We start from the raw sequence: 19,378 nt of genomic DNA, 5'->3' as shown, positions 1-19,378 counted from the left end.
GAGGCCCTTGATATGTTTTTTTGTTCTTAGTCTATGGACGTGATATCCAATTGGTAGTCGTTCTTTCTAAATGTTCCGTTGACATGATGGCTGGTAACGTTCTTTCCCTTGCTAGCTAGCCAACTTTGGCTAACACAGTCACTCACATCAAACAGTGCAGCCAGAATAACAGCAAAGTAGCTGCATTTGAGTTTGTTTAAGCTATTTTCTAGTGAATTTTTTTGGGACACGTCCCTAATGATGTGAGATTTCACCTGGCGTAGAACGTTTGCTCTCTCGCCAAGATCAGAGGCAGTAGGGATGATCATCAAAGCTGGGACCAAGAGACTGAAAAACAGCTTCTATCTCAAGGCCATCAGACTGTTAAACAGCCATCACTAACATTGAGTGGCTGCTGCCAACATACAGACTCAAATCTCGAGCCACTTTAATAATAAAAAATGGGATGTAACAAATGTATCACTAGTCACTTTAAACAATGCCACTTTATATAATGTTTACATACCCTACATTACTCATCTCATATGTACTGTATATACTGTACTCTATACCATCTACTGCATCTTGCCTATGCCGTTCGGCCATCGCTCATCCATATATTTATATGTACATATTCTTATTCATTTCTTTACACTTGTGTGTAAAGGTAGTTGTTGTGAAATTGTTAGATTACTTGTTAGATATTACTGCATGGTCAGAACTAGAAGCACAAGCATTTCGCTACACTTGCATTAACATCTGCTAACCATGTGTATGTGAACAATAAAATTTGATTTGATTTGACCAGCGATGTTCTCTTGATAAGTGCATGAATTTGACAATTTCCCTGTCCTGCTAAGCATTCAAAATGTAACAAGTACTTTTTGGGTGTCAGCGAAAATGTATGGAGTAAAAAGTACATAATTTTTTTTAGGAATGCAGTGACGTAAAATTAAAAGTAGTCAGAAAATATAAATAGTAAAGTCAAGTACATATACCCCGAGTAGTACTGAAGTACTTTACACCACTGATATATACAAAGCAATGTCAATAGAAAAACACAAAATGCAGTTAGTTTGCTGTCATTGCAACTTCAGTTTAAAGTGATTGTGTTTGCTTTGTAACGTTAGCAATCTTTTTTAACAGTGACCTGGCGTACTCACTAAACACACATGCGTCATTTGTAAATGTCTGAGTGTTGGTGTGTTCCCCTGGCTAGCCGTAAATAACATTAAAAAAATAAGAAAACGGTGCAGTCTGGTTTGATTAATGTAAAGAATGTGAAATGATTTAAACTTTTACTTTTGATACTTGAGTATATTTTAGTAATTACATTTACTTTTGATACTTAAGTATATTTTAAACCAATTACTTTTAGACGTTTACTCAAGTAGGATTTTACTGCGATTACTTTCACTTTTGCTTGAGTCATTTTCTATTAAGGTAGATTTGGTACTTTTTCCACCACTGGTATGTAGCCATAAAAATGATAATGATTCATGATCATGATCTGTCTGTCTCATCTCAACTCCCAACCTTCATTACTATGGGACAGCTGAAGATCGAATTTCAATATTGAAACAATGTTGCAAATGTCGAAGAGACAGACAGCAAAGTTAATACAAATCTCCACTGTTGAAAACTGAATGTTAGTCTAAAAGAAATGGGAGGTAATGTCTAGATGCTTTTTACAGTGTAGATCTAGTATATACATTGCCTGGCTGGGTTGATGAGACAGTGAATTGCACAGTCAGATGGAACAGAGTAAATAGGCATTTCAATGTCATAGATTTAGCTGGTTGTAACTTGTGGAATAGACACTGGTTGGAATGCGGTTTTAGCCAATCAGCATCCAGGATTAGACCCACCCGTTGAGTAATGGCAAATGAACACACAAATGTGTGAAATTATAGCCATGGTATAAATGGGATAATCAACTCGGGGCTCTATGCCTTCTCCGGAAAATAATGCAACTCTGTGGAATGTCAGTTCCACTCCGGTAGTGCGTACTGGAACACACTTTCCACGTCGTTCATTATTTGCCATAGAATGCATAGCCCCTTATTGAAATCCCTTACTTATCCGATATAACTTCATTATCTGTTGTTACAAGGCTAGATAACTTTGAAGAGAAACTAGATCATCACAGCCAGTACTGAGCAGCATAACTGCAAGAAGTAGGGGTGCTAAGGGTGCTGCAGCACCCCCTGAAAAATCTAAAAAATCTAATAAAATCACAGCACCCCCAACCCCAAACTACTTCCCACGGATAAGCTGAGCGGGTCATTCACCAAACACCACAGAACTACCCATTTTTACCCACCGTCAACTCCGTCCACATGGGACACTGCTCTGAAAATCAAACACTTGTGAAGGTGCAGTGCACCTTTTCCTTATTGAATTCCAGCCTTGGTAAAACAATTAATTAATCTTAATTTATAAAAACAAAAACAAATGTATTCTACAATGAATCAGTTTAACATAGTTCATTTTGTGGAGTTGAACAGGTAACAATTGCATGAGAGCGTGTGGCATAAAAAAACACAGAGGGCAAAACGCCCAAGACTAGGGTGTTGAGAACCGGTTAAGTCATACTACAAACAAATACTACACAGATTTTACGCAGATAATCATTGTAATTTCTTGCAGACATTTTTTTAAATAAAACATGGGTGTCTAATTTTTTTTAAGAACAGAATGTCGGTTTGGAATGGTTTGTAACAGCATGTAATTGGACCCACATTTATTAATAGGAACCAGAAAATGAGCCTGACAGCTATATCCCCCTCACTTACGGTTATAGGAAACAGATCTGGTGTAATTTAATTATCTGTTTATTTTAACCTTAATAAATCTTAATGGCGGGGCTTGTTCTCCGTGCTAGGAGTCTGGGCAGCAGGCACCATGTGTTTATTGTAAGTGGGCGAGAAGACCCAAATTAGACCAAGAGCTAGTCCAGCTGAGAGGAAGGTGGAGAGGGCTTGGGTATGGCTATAGACCTGTTATTGTTATCTTTAGATGTTGGGGGTCTAGTCTGAGCAATGGTAAATCCCTCCTGTTGGATCTCTGCTTTGTGCTAGGAGTTTTCTGACAGATAGCCTAACAGATGGCTGAACACTCTTTCACTACATTCTCTTTCTCTATTTCAGTACACTGTCAGCTGGTCTTTATCAGTGCCAACCCAAGGTACTATTTGCAGGTGGTAGAAATGAGATGCAAAAAAAGAGGTAAAGAAAGAATGGAGCAATTCTATTGCTAACACAGACGTTGCTAAGAAGTTTCTGCAAAGTACAATTTTCTAAATTTCAGGGCCAAAACAACTGAAATCAAATGAAATGTTATTTGTCACATGCTTTGTAAACAACAGGTGTAGACTATTGGTTAACTATTTAACTAACTATTTAGCAGTCTTATTTATTGCTTGGGACTCTGAAGCTGTTCAGCTTGAAGACCCAATAGGACCCTGAAGCTGTTCAGCTTGAAGACCCAATAGGACCCTGAAGCTGTTCAGCTTGAAGACCCAATAGGACCCTGAAGCTGTTCAGCTTGAAGACCCAATAGGACCCTGAAGCTGTTCAGCTTGAAGACCCAATAGGACCCTGAAGCTGTTCAGCTTGAAGACCCAATAGGACCCTGAAGCTGTTCAGGGTCCTATTGGTTCCAGACTCAATTCAATTATTTGGATTTGACATTATTTAAATCTGATTTGGCCATAATCTTACATTTCATGGTTATCCAAATCACTTCCATTTATTTTTTGCTAGTTGTGGATAAATTAAGCTGAAGTATGTAGTGGCTGTTTAAAGAAAACCAATCCATGGATTACAGTTTCTCCTAGCCCATAGACTACTTTCAGGGTGACATAACATTAAATTGTAAAATACTTAACTTCCTCTTTAATCACCACCAGTATTAAACATTGACAAAAAACTGTGGTTTCTTACATAGGTAATTGTGTTACATTGTTACTAGCACTAATGTTAGGTAGAGTGATCATGGAAGCATGTGACCAAAACTGAAATGGGATTTTGATCAAAGTTATAAAAATGTATAAGAACGAGAATTTCTTAAGCATCCATGACAGTCACTGCAATTAGACCACCATTCAAACTCTGGTCCTTAGTCGCTGGGTTTGGTTATATGTAGGCTGTCTATTCATCATTCAACGCAGTCCAGATGTACAGTGAGTATATTTGCATTTACTATACACTCTCATGAACCTATTAAAAGTCTGAACACTCTTGAACACCATACAGATATACTTACAAAAACGGAGTGTTTATGAGGGAAAGTAGGGGAGAGGGGCTCAAGAAATAATGTTCATATACTGTAGCTGTACAATGAAAACCACTATTTGATTGATCACTTGAAACAACTATTTTCTGTAATTTAAGTCTAAGCGTGTGTGTGTGTGTTTGCGTGCGTGCACATGCATGTGTGCCTGTATGTGTGTGTACATGTGTTTATGCACATATCTGTGAGTTAGTTTTTGGGTTGCTTTGCCTGACGATGACATCTGTTGTATGGCGCACACAATGCCGGAGCCATATGTCTGCCATCGGGAGGAGAGCAGGGTCTAGGGGCCACCTAACTGGCTAAGAACTATTAGTCCCCAGGGTCCAGGGGCCCCAGGATAAAAGGGAGGCCGCAATATTATAGATGCAGAACTACATTTTCCAGAGCAAGTCTTCCATCCCATAGAGAGTATTGATAGGAGGGTCTGGATTTCATCAGAACTAATACCCCAGCTCTCCGCAGAGAAAGGAACACTGTTAAATGTTATACCAGTGACAATTAGCTATTGTTTTTCTTCAGCAATCAGTGTGTGTGTGTGTGTGTGCGTACATGCATGTCCGTGTATGACTGTCTATGTGTGTGGAAGGAGCTAATGAAAACATTCTTTAATTTCAGGATCTGGCCTTTTCCTTTTTCTTGTCTAATTCGGGAGAGGAACAATTTATTCAGCTCTGGTTGCCGTCGTCTGCTCTTCTGTCAGAGCCTGAGTTATTTGGACACTAGACTGTGCAGTCTGGGTGTACCTGTGTGATGGTGTGTCTGTGTATGTATGTTAATAGACTGTGGTCTGTGAAAACACACTCTCCATCTGCAGGGTTAAGCAAGGCTAATTGGACAAGGCATTGCACAGGTGATGGGTCAGAGGTAAATGGCTGGCGCTGGATTCACACAGGATTTCCACGACTTGCAAGGAGGGTGACGTTGTCCACAGAGAGGCTACCACCTCTTACATGGTGAGATAGGGGACATCGACATCCCTGAAAGAGAGAAAGAAAGAGAGAGCTTGTGTGAGAGAGAGAAATACACAATAGAGTGAGAGAGAGATTTGCACCTAGCGACACCTAACAGAAGCCAGCTGGCCTGCCCCAACCAACTCAACCCTCAATGCAACCTGCAGTCATGACTCAAAACACACATGAAAGAGGCTACAATATGAGACAGGTGCAAACCTGAACTTCCATACATTTCTCATTTCATCCCATCCCTTAAAATAATGAATGACTTCAGATAATGCCACTCTTTATGGAGAAATAATTTCGAATGAAATGTCATGTATTAATATAATTTGAAAAATGTAACGAGCACCAAGTTATCGGTCATGAACACATGCATTGCAACATTTGGCACAAACCACTTAAGGTTCATCAAACGACCCTACATGACAAGTCTAAATGGTTAAAAAACAAACCATGACCACTTGCATGGCTGCATAAACAGCCGCAGAGTTCTTTAGCACAGAGGCCTAGGGAGGAATGACATAGTTCATTAGCGAGTCATTAGGATTAATAGATGGGTAAATGCATCGCTAACGGGGCTTGTGATTAACCACTTTACAGAGCCATGTTTTGCTTATTTTACTCACTCACAGCGGCCATGTGCGCGCAGAGCTGGAGGGCAGCAAAAGCAACATCGCGGATGCCAGAACGACAAAACCATTAAGGCGGACATCTCATGCAAAGAGAGCGAGAGTTTTTAATCTGATGAGACACAAAGGTGAGACATGGTGACCTTACAACCCCCTCTAGGAGATATAGAGGTTGAAACTGAACCAAAAAGATTATATTGACAATCAGATGTGTTTGTCACCCACAGACCTTATTTTCAGGTTGTTCATCCCTGCACAGTTACATCAAATATGGCAGATGCTTATCCATGGGTTGGGAAAGGGAAAGGGGGATACCTAGTCAGTTGTCCAACTGAATGTATTCAACTGAAATGTGTCTTCCGCATTTAAGCCAACCCCTCTGGATCAGAGAGGTGCGGGTTGGCTTGTTTTGGATCAGTAGTGTGAAAGGGTATTTGAATGGTAGATGTTTAGCCCAGGAAAACAACACAAGGTAATAGCTCTTGTTGATTTAGACTTATTCAGTTAAAGTCATATCTAACAATTAAAGCTAGAATCCTTAGTTTCTACATCCATTTTTGGACTTATAAATTTATGATAGAGTAACGTGGGGTAACTAGCCCCCCCAACCCCCCTCCACCGTAATGCTCACAGAAACCACTTTATGTCACAAAAAGAATGTCCAACACTTTCCCTGGCTACCACTACTGTTTCATCAACAAAATGATACACTGATACTATCAGTGATTTATTTATAATTCAAGTCACACTTAACCAGCAGGGTTAACCAGCAGGGTTACCACAGCATTCTGAAGCGATACACCATCCCATCTGTTTTGCACTTTGTGGGACTATCATTTGTTTTTCAACAGGACAATGACCCAAAAAACACCTCCAGACTGTGTAATGGCTATTGGACCAAAAAGGAAAGTGATGGAGCGCAGCATCAGATGTCCTGGCCTCCACAATCACCCGACGTTAACCCAATTGAGATGGTTTGGGATGAGTTGGACCGCAGAGTGAAGGAAAAGCACCCAACAAGTGCTCAGCATATGTGGGAACTCCTTCAAGACTGTTGGAAAAGCATTCCTCATGAAGCTGGTTGAGAGAATGCCAAGAGTGTGCAAAGCTGTCATCAAGGCAAAGGGTGGCTACTTTGAAGAATCTCAAATATAAAATATATTTTGAATTGTAAACACTTTTGAGGTTAAGACATGACTCCATATGCGTTATTTCATAGTTTTGATGTCTTCACTATCATACAATTTAGAAAATAGTCCAAATAAAGATAAACCCTTGAATAAGTACTGTAGGTGTGTCCAAACTTTTGACTGGTACTGTATATATACATATGTATTTAAACAGTGCATTCGGAAAGTATTCAGAGCCCTTGACTTTTTCCAAATTTTGTTACGTTACAGTCTTATTCTAAAATGTATCAAATAATTTTTCCCCCTCATCAATCTACACACAATACCCCATAATGACAAAGCAAAAACAGGTTTAGACATTTTTGCAAATGTATTAAATATAAAATACTGAAATATCACATTTACATAAGTATTCATACCCTTCATACCCATATACTTTGTTGAAGCACCTTTGGCAGCGATTACAGCCTCGAGTCTTCTTGGGTATGACGCTACAAGCCTGGTACACCTGTATTTGGGTAGTTTATCCCATTCCTCTCGGCAGATCCTCTCAAGCTCTGTCAGGTTGGATGGGGAGCGTTGCTGCACAGCTATTTTCAGGTCTCTCCAGAGATGTTCGATCGGGTTCAAGTCCGGGCTCTGGCTAGGCCACTCAAGGAAATTCAGAGACTTTGGCTGTGTGCTTAGGGTCATTGTCCTGTTGGAAGGCGAACCTTCACCCTAGTCTGAGGTCCTGAGAGCTCTGGTGCAGGTTTTCATCAAGGATCTCTCTGTACTTTGCCTCGATCCTGACTAGTCTCCCAGTCTCTGACACTGAAAAACATCCCCACAACATGTTGCTGCCACCACTATGCTTCACTGTAGGGATGGTGCCAGGTTTCCTCCAGACGTAACACTTGACATTCAGGCCAAAGAGTTCATCAGACCAGAGAATCTTGTTTCTCATGGTCTGAGAGTCTTTAGGTGCCTTTTGGAAAACTCCAAGTGCCTTTTGCTGAGGAGTGGCCACTCTACCATAAAGGCCTGATTGGCGGAGTGCTTCTGAGATGGTTGTCCTTCTGGAAGGTTCTCCTATCTCCACAGAGGAACTCTGGAGCTCTTTCAGAGTGACCATCGGGTTCTTGGTCACCTAACTGACCAAGGCCCTTCTCCCCCGATTGCTCAGTTTGGCCGGGCGGCCAGCTCTAGGAAGAGTCTTGGTGGTTCCAAACTTCTTCCATTTAAGAATGATGGAGGCCACTATGTTCTTAGTGACCTTCAATGCTGCAGAAATTGTTTGGTACCTTTCCCCAGATCTGTACCTCGACACAATCCTGTCTCGGAGCTCTACGGACAATTCATTCAACCTCATGGATTGGTTTTGCGCTGACATGGACTGTCAACTGTGGGACCTTATAGACAGGTGTGTACCTTTCCAAATCATGTCCAATCAATTGAATTTACCACAGGCAGACTCAAATCAAGTTGTAGAAGTATCTCAAGGGTGATCAATGGAAACAGGATGCACCTGAGCCGAATTTCGAGTCTAATAGCAAAGGGTCTGAGGTTTACCATAAATACAATTAGGGGAGCCTAAAGATAAATTATCCACTTGTTTAGGGAAAGCAGTAAATTTGAAGGTGAGTGTGTTGGGGGTAACTCCCCCCCCTGGCAATCCAGTGTAAGCCAATGGTACCTAAATGCGAATTTTGCAAATAATGTCCAAGTCATGTCCAAATCATCCACAAGTAACTTCATTGAGTTACACAGTAATTTTTTAGATACTTTAGGATGATTTGGACATGATTTGGCATGAAAATTTTAAGATGGACCTTACATCAAACCTCATCATTGTGAGGATATTAATAGTGAGATGGGCAATGCTATTTTGTTTCAATATTTGATTGATTTAATTAAAATATGATACCTAGACTTTTAACTTTTAAGTTAATTACAAAAAAAAAATGAAAAATTGATTTTAACATATTAATCTTCATAGTTTGTTTGCCTAAGACTGACCATCATCCACATACCTAATTTTGACCTATCTTTGCATTTTTGTGTCAGAAATTGGCCATTGTTCTTACGGGAAACTAGTTTTCGTATTTTCGTATTTTATTAGTATCCCCATTAGCTGTTGCGAAAGCAGCAGCTACTCTTCCTGGGGTCTACACAAAACATGAAACATGACGTAATACAGAACATTAATAGACAAGAACAGCTCAAAGACAAAACTACATCAATTTAAAAATGCCACACATAGCCTATATATCCATACATAGACACAAACTATCTAGGTCAAATAGGGGAGAGGTGTTGGACCGTGAGGTGTTGCTTCATCTGTTTTTGAAACCAGGTTTGCTGTTCATTTGAGCAAAATGAGATGGGAGTTACCCCACGTTACCCAATATGTTAATTTATTGTTGAAGAATATCATTTATAAATGCTTCATGAGCTTAGTTTAACTGTCTTACCCCATCAGAACCTGAAATGTAAGCTTGTTTTACTCCAATGTTAGTGAACAATATAAATGTAATAAAATGCTGTACAGTCTCAAAAAAAATGTAAACTGCTATTTTTATATCATGGATGGTCTGTCCTTGAATAAATAGCCTTGTCTATGAATTTGAGAGTGATTACATTTCTCCCATCCCTCAGCTTTTGACCTAAACAGAGGTGGGTTGACTGCTTCGTTATTGTTTCAGTTAAGGATTCTGGCTTTAAATTAGGATCATTATCAGATGTCTAGACCACAATCTGGACATTTGATCAGTTGATCTACAGTAAAATGGCCCTGTAAAAATGTTTTGGATTTATTGTGCCCAAATACAGTGCCCAAATACAGTCAAATGTAATTCAGAAGAGGCTATTTTGAATGTTGTATCCACTAGGGGGAACCCTTGTTTAAAGTACTGTTTCAAATGTTCTCATGTAAAGGAACACAAAGGCTATATTTACACAGGCAGCCCAATTCTGATATATATTTTATTTTGGCCAATCAGATCAGAATTGGGCTCCCTGTGTAAACTCATTCAAAGTCAAGAAGTGTGTTTGTGTGTGCATATTATACATATTCATAATGTTTAACAATTGATAGCACATTTGATGAAAATAAACTATAATGGGCACCTTTTATTAAAAGCACCAGAAATATTTCCACAATGTCACATATCAGTGACCTAATGCTCAAGTTGTAAGTCACTGATCATGTTCAAGAATTGATTTAGAAATATCCAAAGTAGTAACCATCTGTAGCCTACCCACCATAAAATCATGTTTCTTTCCTTATTCATGAGCATGTGAAAAGGCGTCATGTGAATAAGTACTGGGCTGCACTATCAGGATTGGCAAGAGGTTGCGATGGAACGGAAGGTTGTCTTACTTTAGGCTCAATAAAAATGTATATCAAAAGTTAAAGACACAATGTGGAATATTAATTAGCCTACAGCAGCCTAAAACAGCACTATTACATAAGCTTTGGGCTACATTAGTATTATAAAATAATTATAAAACATAATTATAATAGTCTAAATCATCATATCAGTCTAAATCATCATCATCATTGTTTATTATTATTTTACTATCATTGTTTATTATTGTCATTGTTAAAGTTGTTTAACAATTTAGTCAATGTAATTATCCTACATAAAAATATTTGTATACGAGGGCTATTAGGACTACCACCAAAGCAAAATAATACTGGACCTCATAATTACACTATCCCACATATTTTATAAATAATTTAAGTGAGGAAGCATGCAGGCTAATTCATTTACTAGGTCTACATTTTCTCTCGGGTTCTCCCGCGCGTGCAATGTAAACACTTGAATGTACAGAATGTATTCTACAGCATGCTTGCCCCTTGTATCACATTACCAGTCGTGCCTGTTTCTTCCCGCAAGAAAAACCATGCATGTATGTAATGTCAAAAAAATTCTAGGCATAAATGCATGCATTATTTGTAACCTTTTAAGTTCATATTTAGTCCTGGTTCATGTGAGGTTAAATTTTTCCTTCGTGTAAAACCAGTCGCTCCAAAAAGTGGCCCAATTTAGGCAAAATGTTTAATTCTGCATCGGATTTGTGACTTTTTCTATAGCTTAGATGGGAAATATAAAACTATATATTTTTTTCTCTAGTAATTTCTTGTAGTATTTTTATAGGCTACAGGCCCATCGTATGGGAAAATGACTGACTGATCTGCAAATAATAATGAGTAGTTAGGATGCAAGGTTCTTTGTAGACCAGTCAGTCGGCTGCACTGTCGGCTGCAATGTCGAACAAGCCCAATGACTGTTGTAAAATTGCATGGATGAATCACTGCACAATGTAGGTCTTGCCTAGAAGGTGGAAAGGGAAAAGGTTACAGTTAACTTGGATAACTTGACCTCTCTCTAAACTAGGCTACTCGTGCATATACAGGTGTTCAAGGACATGGTCACTTGATTAGATAAAATAAGAAAGACTAAATCAAACAATCATCACACCCCTGCATGTTACAGCAAATATATTTTCTCGAAAATAGGCATTCCCAACATTTCAGCACAGTTTAAGTTAAGGAGTTATTATATATGGACACATTAAAATAAAAATCAACTGATGTGCAAAAGTGTAAATCATGTGGTGCACGATTTCATATTACCTAGAAATTAAATTTCAAATGAGAGAAGTTCATTAAAGCCGAATACCCTCTTTGCCTTAAATGCCTTTGCATTATTGTGGTAAATTGAACCTTTCAGTGAGAAGTGATTATTGTTTGTCCAATATCGGGTGTTTACAGGACAGCTTAGTGTCTCTGTTCACCATAATATGCTGTGAGCTCTATTATACAAGAAGCTCCCTTACAAACTAGGACTGCAGCTGTGCTGTCTACATAAGCTTGGCTCATTTTCTAAAGGTTTTAATAAAACTACCCTGGGTGTGTGTGTGTGTTGAGAGAGAGACATTGGCTCCCTTTAGAACTGAAAAATATCTCCATTCAGTCTTGTTATGTCTTACCCTTTTAATTAATTAATTCCACATGGATCCTTATCCACATGGATCCTCATTTACATGGATCCTCATCCACATGGATCCTCATTTACATGGATCCTCATTTACAGGGATCCTCATCCACATGGATCCTCATCCATTGACGCAGAGGAGGATGCTTGAATTCTATTCATAAATTTGCCACACAATAAACAGTTACCCTTATCAAAAATGCCATGACCATAACTTTACAGGACATATTGGGCAGATACAAATCGTGTGAATATCCCCAGAACACGGACAACGTACCCATCATCATTCTTTACATTAAAATGTTTCTCTTCAGGTGCAGGATGCAGACTTTATGAAAACTATTACAACCTTTCAAATCAAATATTGACTTAACTTTCTGGTATTGTCACTGGCTATTTCCTTGGTGTTCAACCACAGGAATGGCCCAGTGTGTAATCAGTCAAGTTCAAGTATAGAGGAACATTCCCCACTATTACCAGGAAGTGGTTTGACATCCATGACTTGCCAGAGCTGTACGCATGATTCTTTGAAGACTTCGCACAAGCTAATTGACACTCATACCCTGTGGGCTGCATTACAGCATGAATGGACTCAGTAAATGAACTCAACTCTCGGACCCAGGAGTTGCTATGTCTTCAGCTGGTACCCCAAAGTGGGAAATAACCCTTAAGAAAGGTTATCCCGCTTAGGAAAGTTAGAGTATTGTGTTTCCTTCTAACTGTGTGTCATTAGACTGCCTGTATTTCATCCTCTGCTCAAGGTGTGTTCTGTTTTTCCATTAGGCCGGAAGGTCCTTACAGTATAAATGGGGTGGGTCCGCCACAGCAGGAGTGAGTGATTGAACGAAGGCCTTCTCTTTCTCACAGGACCGTGAAGCCATTTCCTCAGGGAAATCTGACATGTAGGCAAACATTTCCAGTCCTGCTGATAATGTGTGGCTGAGAAATGCCACAAGTGCGACTAGAGGGACAAAACATTACCTCAAAAATATTTTTGGGGTCGGAAAGTGAGTTTTTAACAGTTCGTCAGAGGTTGGGTAAAAAGCCCCCCCAGTCATGTGGGTACAAACGGGTCAATGTGTCTGTCGATGTGGTAAATCAGTGCAGCCTGCTACTTTGGAGTCTTTGCATCATGGTGGAGAACACATACACTCCCCAGGTAGTCAGCATTATTTTCACTTCCTGCTCTTGCCATCAGAATGATTTGAGTACTAAATATCTTCAATGGAAGAGACTGAAGAACAGTAATACAGCAAATCTGTTGAATTGTTATTTCAAGGGCCTTTCAGACCTTATATTTTTGATAGATCTCTGTTTTTTTAATAGAGGAAAACATAGATAAGAGGTTGCTACTGTAGGAGAAAGAGTTTATCTGCCTGCTAATGTTCTGCCTCTAAACCAGTCCAACTCTTAATGTTAGAAGAATTTGATACTTTTTTTATATTTTCTTTATATTTTTTTTATTATATCCCCTTTTCTCCCCAATTTTCGTGGTATCCAATCGCTAGTAATTACTATCTTGTCTCATCGCTACAACTCCCGTACGGGCTCGGGAGAGACGAAGGTCGAAAGCCATGCGTCCTCCGAAGCACAACCCAACCAAGCCGCACTGCTTCTTAACACAGCGCGCCTCCAACCCGGAAGCCAGACGCACCAATGTGTCGGAGGAAACACCGTGCACCTGGCCCCCTTGGCTAGCACGCACTGCGCCCGGCCCGCCACAGGAGTCGCTGGAGCGCGATGAGACAAGGATATCCCTACCGGCCAAACCCTCCCTAACCCGGACGACGCTAGGCCAATTGTGCGTCGCCCCACGGACCTCCCGGTCGCGGCCGGCTGCGACAGAGCCTGGGCGCAAACCCAGAGACTCTGGTGGTGCAGCTAGCACTGCGATGCAGTGCCCTAGACCACTGCGCCACCCGGGAGGCCGCATTTGATACTTTTTAAACAATTGGACTGAATTGTGTCGCTCCATAGGAAGCAATGGTGCTAAATAAACAAACACAATCAACACCTTCAAAATACTAACTCTTACAAATTACAATACAGTACAATTCCATGCTACAAACTAGCAGTTCTTCAGACATCTGTCTTTTTTGCAATGACAAGTTCTTGATTTATTTGGTTGACCTATCCTCAGAGAAGAATTTATGAGATGTTTGTGATGGCAAATCATTCAAGTACTTGAGAGCAAAGAATGAGTTATGGCTGAACTGCTATGTAAAGTGGCTCACAAGATATTGTGTAGGAATATCACATCAGTTATCCAGCAATAGGCCTACTGTATGTCTGTTTTCATAATTAGTGGCACGCCTATGTTTACAGGCTGTGCTTTATTATTTATATTGGCCAGAGTACCTGATATCGTTCTACTTTTCTGTGTCCCATCACCAGCTGGACAGTGAGGGGACGATACGTCAAGTCAACTCCCACAACCACCCAAAAACATTCCTATTACCACTCCAAACCAGTCCCATAACTTTACAGCTAGATCTACAGCTGGACAGCAGTGTCGGTCTACATCTATACTTTCTTAACGTATGAGAAAAAGAAAGATTGAGAGACTGAGTGTGTGTGTGTTTACAGAAGAGCCTCTGCCTATACACAGACTATGCGCTGCGCTTAGGGCCCCAGCTATCTAAACCTTGTAGTAATCATGGCCGAATTACTAACCGGGCACGCAAGGCACGTGCCCAGGGCCCCTGACCTCCAGAAGGCCCCCATTGATTTTGTTGGTCACTCTCACTCAGATATCATATGAACATGACATAAGTCATGGCAAAATGGGTAGAAATGCAGGGAATTAGCTTTAAAATAGCAACATCTTCTCTCCATCCCATGACAAAATGAGTCGAATCGCATGTAATTTATTTTAAAATGCTAAATGTCATCTCTGCCCCTTCGCAAAATGTGTACAATTGCAGGACATTAACTTTAAAGCTGCCAATTTTTCTTTCCGGCCATGAGGTGGGCCACCAAAACATTAGAGGTGCTTATGTATGTGTGTGTGTGTGTGTGTGTGTGTGTGTGTGTGTGTGTGTGTGTGTGTGTGTGTGTGTGTGTGTGTGTCTGGCCTGACAACCCTCAACATCTATCCAACATTGTACTACTCTCCTTCTCTGATCTCTCCCCCTCTCCAGCTTTCTGGGCTACAACCAATGAACCATCATCATCACCATCAACATTATTATGAACCCCACTAACCTTCCGGCCATATGCCCATTAAGTCACACAGAATTCCATAGCAAAGTTAGTTAGTTTGACTTGAATTTCTAAAATGAACATGGAATTTGCTTATAACAAATTGACAAAGCTATTCTCTGCTGCACCACGTACTAAAGTAGGCCATACCCAGAATGTCTTGGCGTATCTAGTCTAATGCTCCATCATTCTAAAACAAGCCCCTTCAGAAACCACAACAGTGCACTGTAGAGTGAAATTATAACTGTTCTTGGCTCCCATGGCCCCTATGGATCAACCGGGTGCCTATGTTCTGTTATTTCAAGAAAGAATAACAGAAAATCAAGTGTTGGTGGGAGGAGACTGATCTCCAGATGTTCATTTTGGCATCAAACCTAGTTATATATATATATATATATATATATATATATATATATATATATATATATATATATATATATATATATATATATATAAAACCAGTCAAAAGTTTGGACACAAACCTAGTTTGGGCATCAAACCTAGTTATATATATATATATATATATATATAAAACCAGTCAAAAGTTTGGACACATCAGATGACCTGGCCTTCACAATTACCCGACGTCACCGCAATTGAGATGGTTTGGGATGAGTGAAGAGTGAAGGAAAAGCACCCAACAAGTGCTCAGCATATGTGGGAACTCCTTCAAGACTGTTGGAAAAGCATTCCTCATGATGCTGGTTGAGAGAATGCCAAGAGTGTGCAAAGTTGTCATCAAGGCAAATGGTGGCTACTTTGAAGAATCTCAAACATAAAATATATTTGGGTTTGTTAACACTTTTGTGGTTACGACATGACTCCATATGTGTTATTTCATAGTTTTGATGTCTTCACTATCATCATACAATTTAGAAAATAGTCCAAATTAAGAAAAACCCTTGAATGAGTAGGTGTGTTAAGATACCTTAATAGAGAATGAGTCAAGTAAAAGTGAAAGTTGCCGAGTAAAATACTAAAAGTCAAAAAGTATTTGGTTTTAAATATACTTAAGTATCAAAAGTAAATGTAATTGCTCAAATATATTCAAGTATCAAAAGTAAATAATTTCAAATTCCTTCTTTTAAGCAAACCAGACGGCACCATTTTCTTTTAATTTACGGATAGCCAGGGGCACACTCCAACACTCAGACATCATGTACAAACGTGTGTTTAGTGAGTCCGCCAGATCAGAGGCAGTAGGGATGACCAGGGATAAGTGAGTGAATTGGACCATTTTCCTGTCCTGCCTTTGGGTGTCAGGGAAAATACATGGAGTAAAAACTACATTATTTTCATTAGGAATGTACAGTAGTGAAGGAAAAGTTGTCAAAAATGTAAATATTAAAGTAAAGATACACCAAAAAACCTCTTATGTAGTACTTTAGAGTATTTTTACTTCAGTACTTTACACCACTGTGTATATGCACACTATAAAGTTTCAATACAACAACTTCTGCACTCAGAGTCAAACTTGTAAAGCTATCTAATTTAAATGCTGGGAATAACACATTTTCCTATTCACTTTTGCCCTCCAACACCCTCTTCAGTGAAACTAAATGCTCATGCAGAACTGTTAAAATGTTTGTTGTTTGTAGTTCAACTCCATACGTACCTTTGTTTCTGCAACCAACGGCAGCAATAGCTTCCTGCAGGAGAGACTATGCCCAGAACTCAATGGTGTATGAAACAAACCTTGAGAGAGCATGTTCCAGAATTATATTTTACTTCACTTACAGCTGAATATCAACCTTTCTGCATTAGTGAGTGTATGCAGACTAAAAGCAATCTGAGAGAGGACTGACTGTAGGAAAGCAAAATACATACCAATACCATTTAGCCGCAGTTTGGTTCCTCTTCACTCATCCTACCTCTACTGTTTATTTTCATGCACTACATATTTTCATAATCTATTTTTCATGTTATTCCACACCAGCCTAAATTAAATAACAAGCAAATATGTTCCACCTCGATTCATCTGAATGTCAATGAGATAAACATTGGCAGTATGGACACACACCCTCGAGAGAAATCCTCTCGTGAGTGGTAGAATCCAAAACAATTCACCCTTTTATAAAGGTGATATGGTATTAAATAATGGCAAATTACATAGGCCTATACATTTCCATGGGCATTTCTCCACATGTTTCAGTTTATTGAACTGCTCCATATATTGCAATCTACATCTTTGTAATACTCTGCTACCACAGTAAGTGACATCATTAGAACGTAATAATATTGCTGTCGTCCCAAACATATTCTTCCTCTTGCATGTCCGTTATTGCCTGTAATGAAAATAACGTAGTATGGAATAGGAGTGAGCTGTATGGACAACCCACATCTATGTAACATGGAATATCTCTCTCCTTTATCTAGAACAATACTCTCTAAGCATTACCGTGCTGCATATTGGCTGTATTGGTGAATGTCGTTTGATATCAGGTTGCTCTCTCAGTGTGAGTTGAGGCTAAGCCCAGAGGCTGCTGGGAACACAATGACCTGGGCGGGAGCAGAACACCTGGAAGTGTGAAAGTTAAATTAGTGTGTAAATTCCCCAAACAGAGGTTAATAAGGGGTTAACCTACTCACCGCCTCTGCTCCTTTTCACCCTCCAGCACTCTTCAACCTTCCTCTGTCACTCTCTCTCTCTCTCTTACACACACGCAAGCACACGCACTAGCACACACACCTATTTAGACTTTTATACAAGTTTAGCTTCCTAGAACAACATGTAGGGTGAGTTCATATTTTATCTCTGACACAACTCTCATCAGTGGGCCATTTTGAGAAGTGAAGTGAAGTTTATCAGTCACTTACCATCCTCTGCATGGCAACCCTCAAACTATCCAACCTGCACCCTCACACCCTCCAGGTAATAAAGCACTCACTGTCTTCCATTCATTCACTGTTATTCTAGAATCCAAGAGATCCATATAGGCCAGTCCAGGAACATAGAAGGATGTCTAAGATGGGGAGGGTGAGACGAGTGGGCGGGCAGATGGGGGAAACCACAAGCATTGGCCTTTAGTGTCTCCTTCAAGTTCCTCCTCCAGCAGGATTTTCCATATCGTCCCAGCGCTCTGTTAATCCATCAGCGGTGACAGCCAGGCAGAAAGCGATAGCCTGAGTATCACAGCCAACACTACAACATAAATAAATGAGCTGATTAGGCCCTTTTTAAAAGGCTGCCAGGACTGAAGGGATGAATGACTCCCATGTTTTTTTTTCATTGAGCAATTATCCGTCTCATATGATATAGTGCCATTTGTATGATAATAATGTGTTAACCGAGCTAAATGTTAGGTTAGTGAAAAGATGAGAGGTGTTGAGGACTCTTCTATGTGCATTGGACCTGTATGGGGTGGTTAGCCTTGTGTTTGGTTGTTTACATGGGAAAATAGTCAAGGATGACTAGGACTAGCCTATAGCAAATATTACAGCGACGTATTATTTTATATTTAATTTTGTGTTTTGAGTTTCCCTGAAGGTTAGTTCATTGCACATGGGACAGGTGATGTTCGAACCCTGCTGCTGTCAGTTTGAGAGAACAGAGATCGATTGGGTACCCATGGTCTATCTGTAACCAAGATGTCAAAGGAATATCCATCCACACACACACACACACACACACACACACACACACACACACACACACACACACACACACACACACACACACACACACACACGCACACACATGGACATCCACATGTAGACCCCAGGAAGAGTAGCTGCTGCATGAGCAGAAGCTAAGGGGGATCCTTATAAACTAAACTAAACTAAACACACGCACGCATGCACCCACGGACACACACACACACACAGTCCCTGCAACAGAACTGCGTCCAGTTCCCACTCAGCTATTTCCTGTGAGCGCTACAGTAGTGTGCCAGGTATGAAAACCATATTCAGCATTTTTATTGAAGCTGGCACATTGGTATCAAAGATTTTTTTATGCTCTTGAAACAGACCATGAGTGTATGCTGACTGGGTTCATTTTGTGTCAAGTCACGGAGAGGTCTCTAATTGTTAATTACGTTGAAATACACAGGTAAACAGTAGTTGTTTAAAATTGACTTAATTGCTAGAGTAGACATAATTGGACAAATAACAACATTGCTCAGATTAAATTGCTCTTAAATCCGAATACAGTTTGAAAGATTATTTGTTTGCTGAATGGATGCACAGATCTTTTAAATAAATTA

Source organism: Salvelinus fontinalis, chromosome 13, assembly GCF_029448725.1.
Source record: "Salvelinus fontinalis isolate EN_2023a chromosome 13, ASM2944872v1, whole genome shotgun sequence".
Lineage (NCBI taxonomy): Eukaryota > Metazoa > Chordata > Actinopteri > Salmoniformes > Salmonidae > Salvelinus > Salvelinus fontinalis.
Note: the sequence above shows the minus strand (reverse complement) of the source record.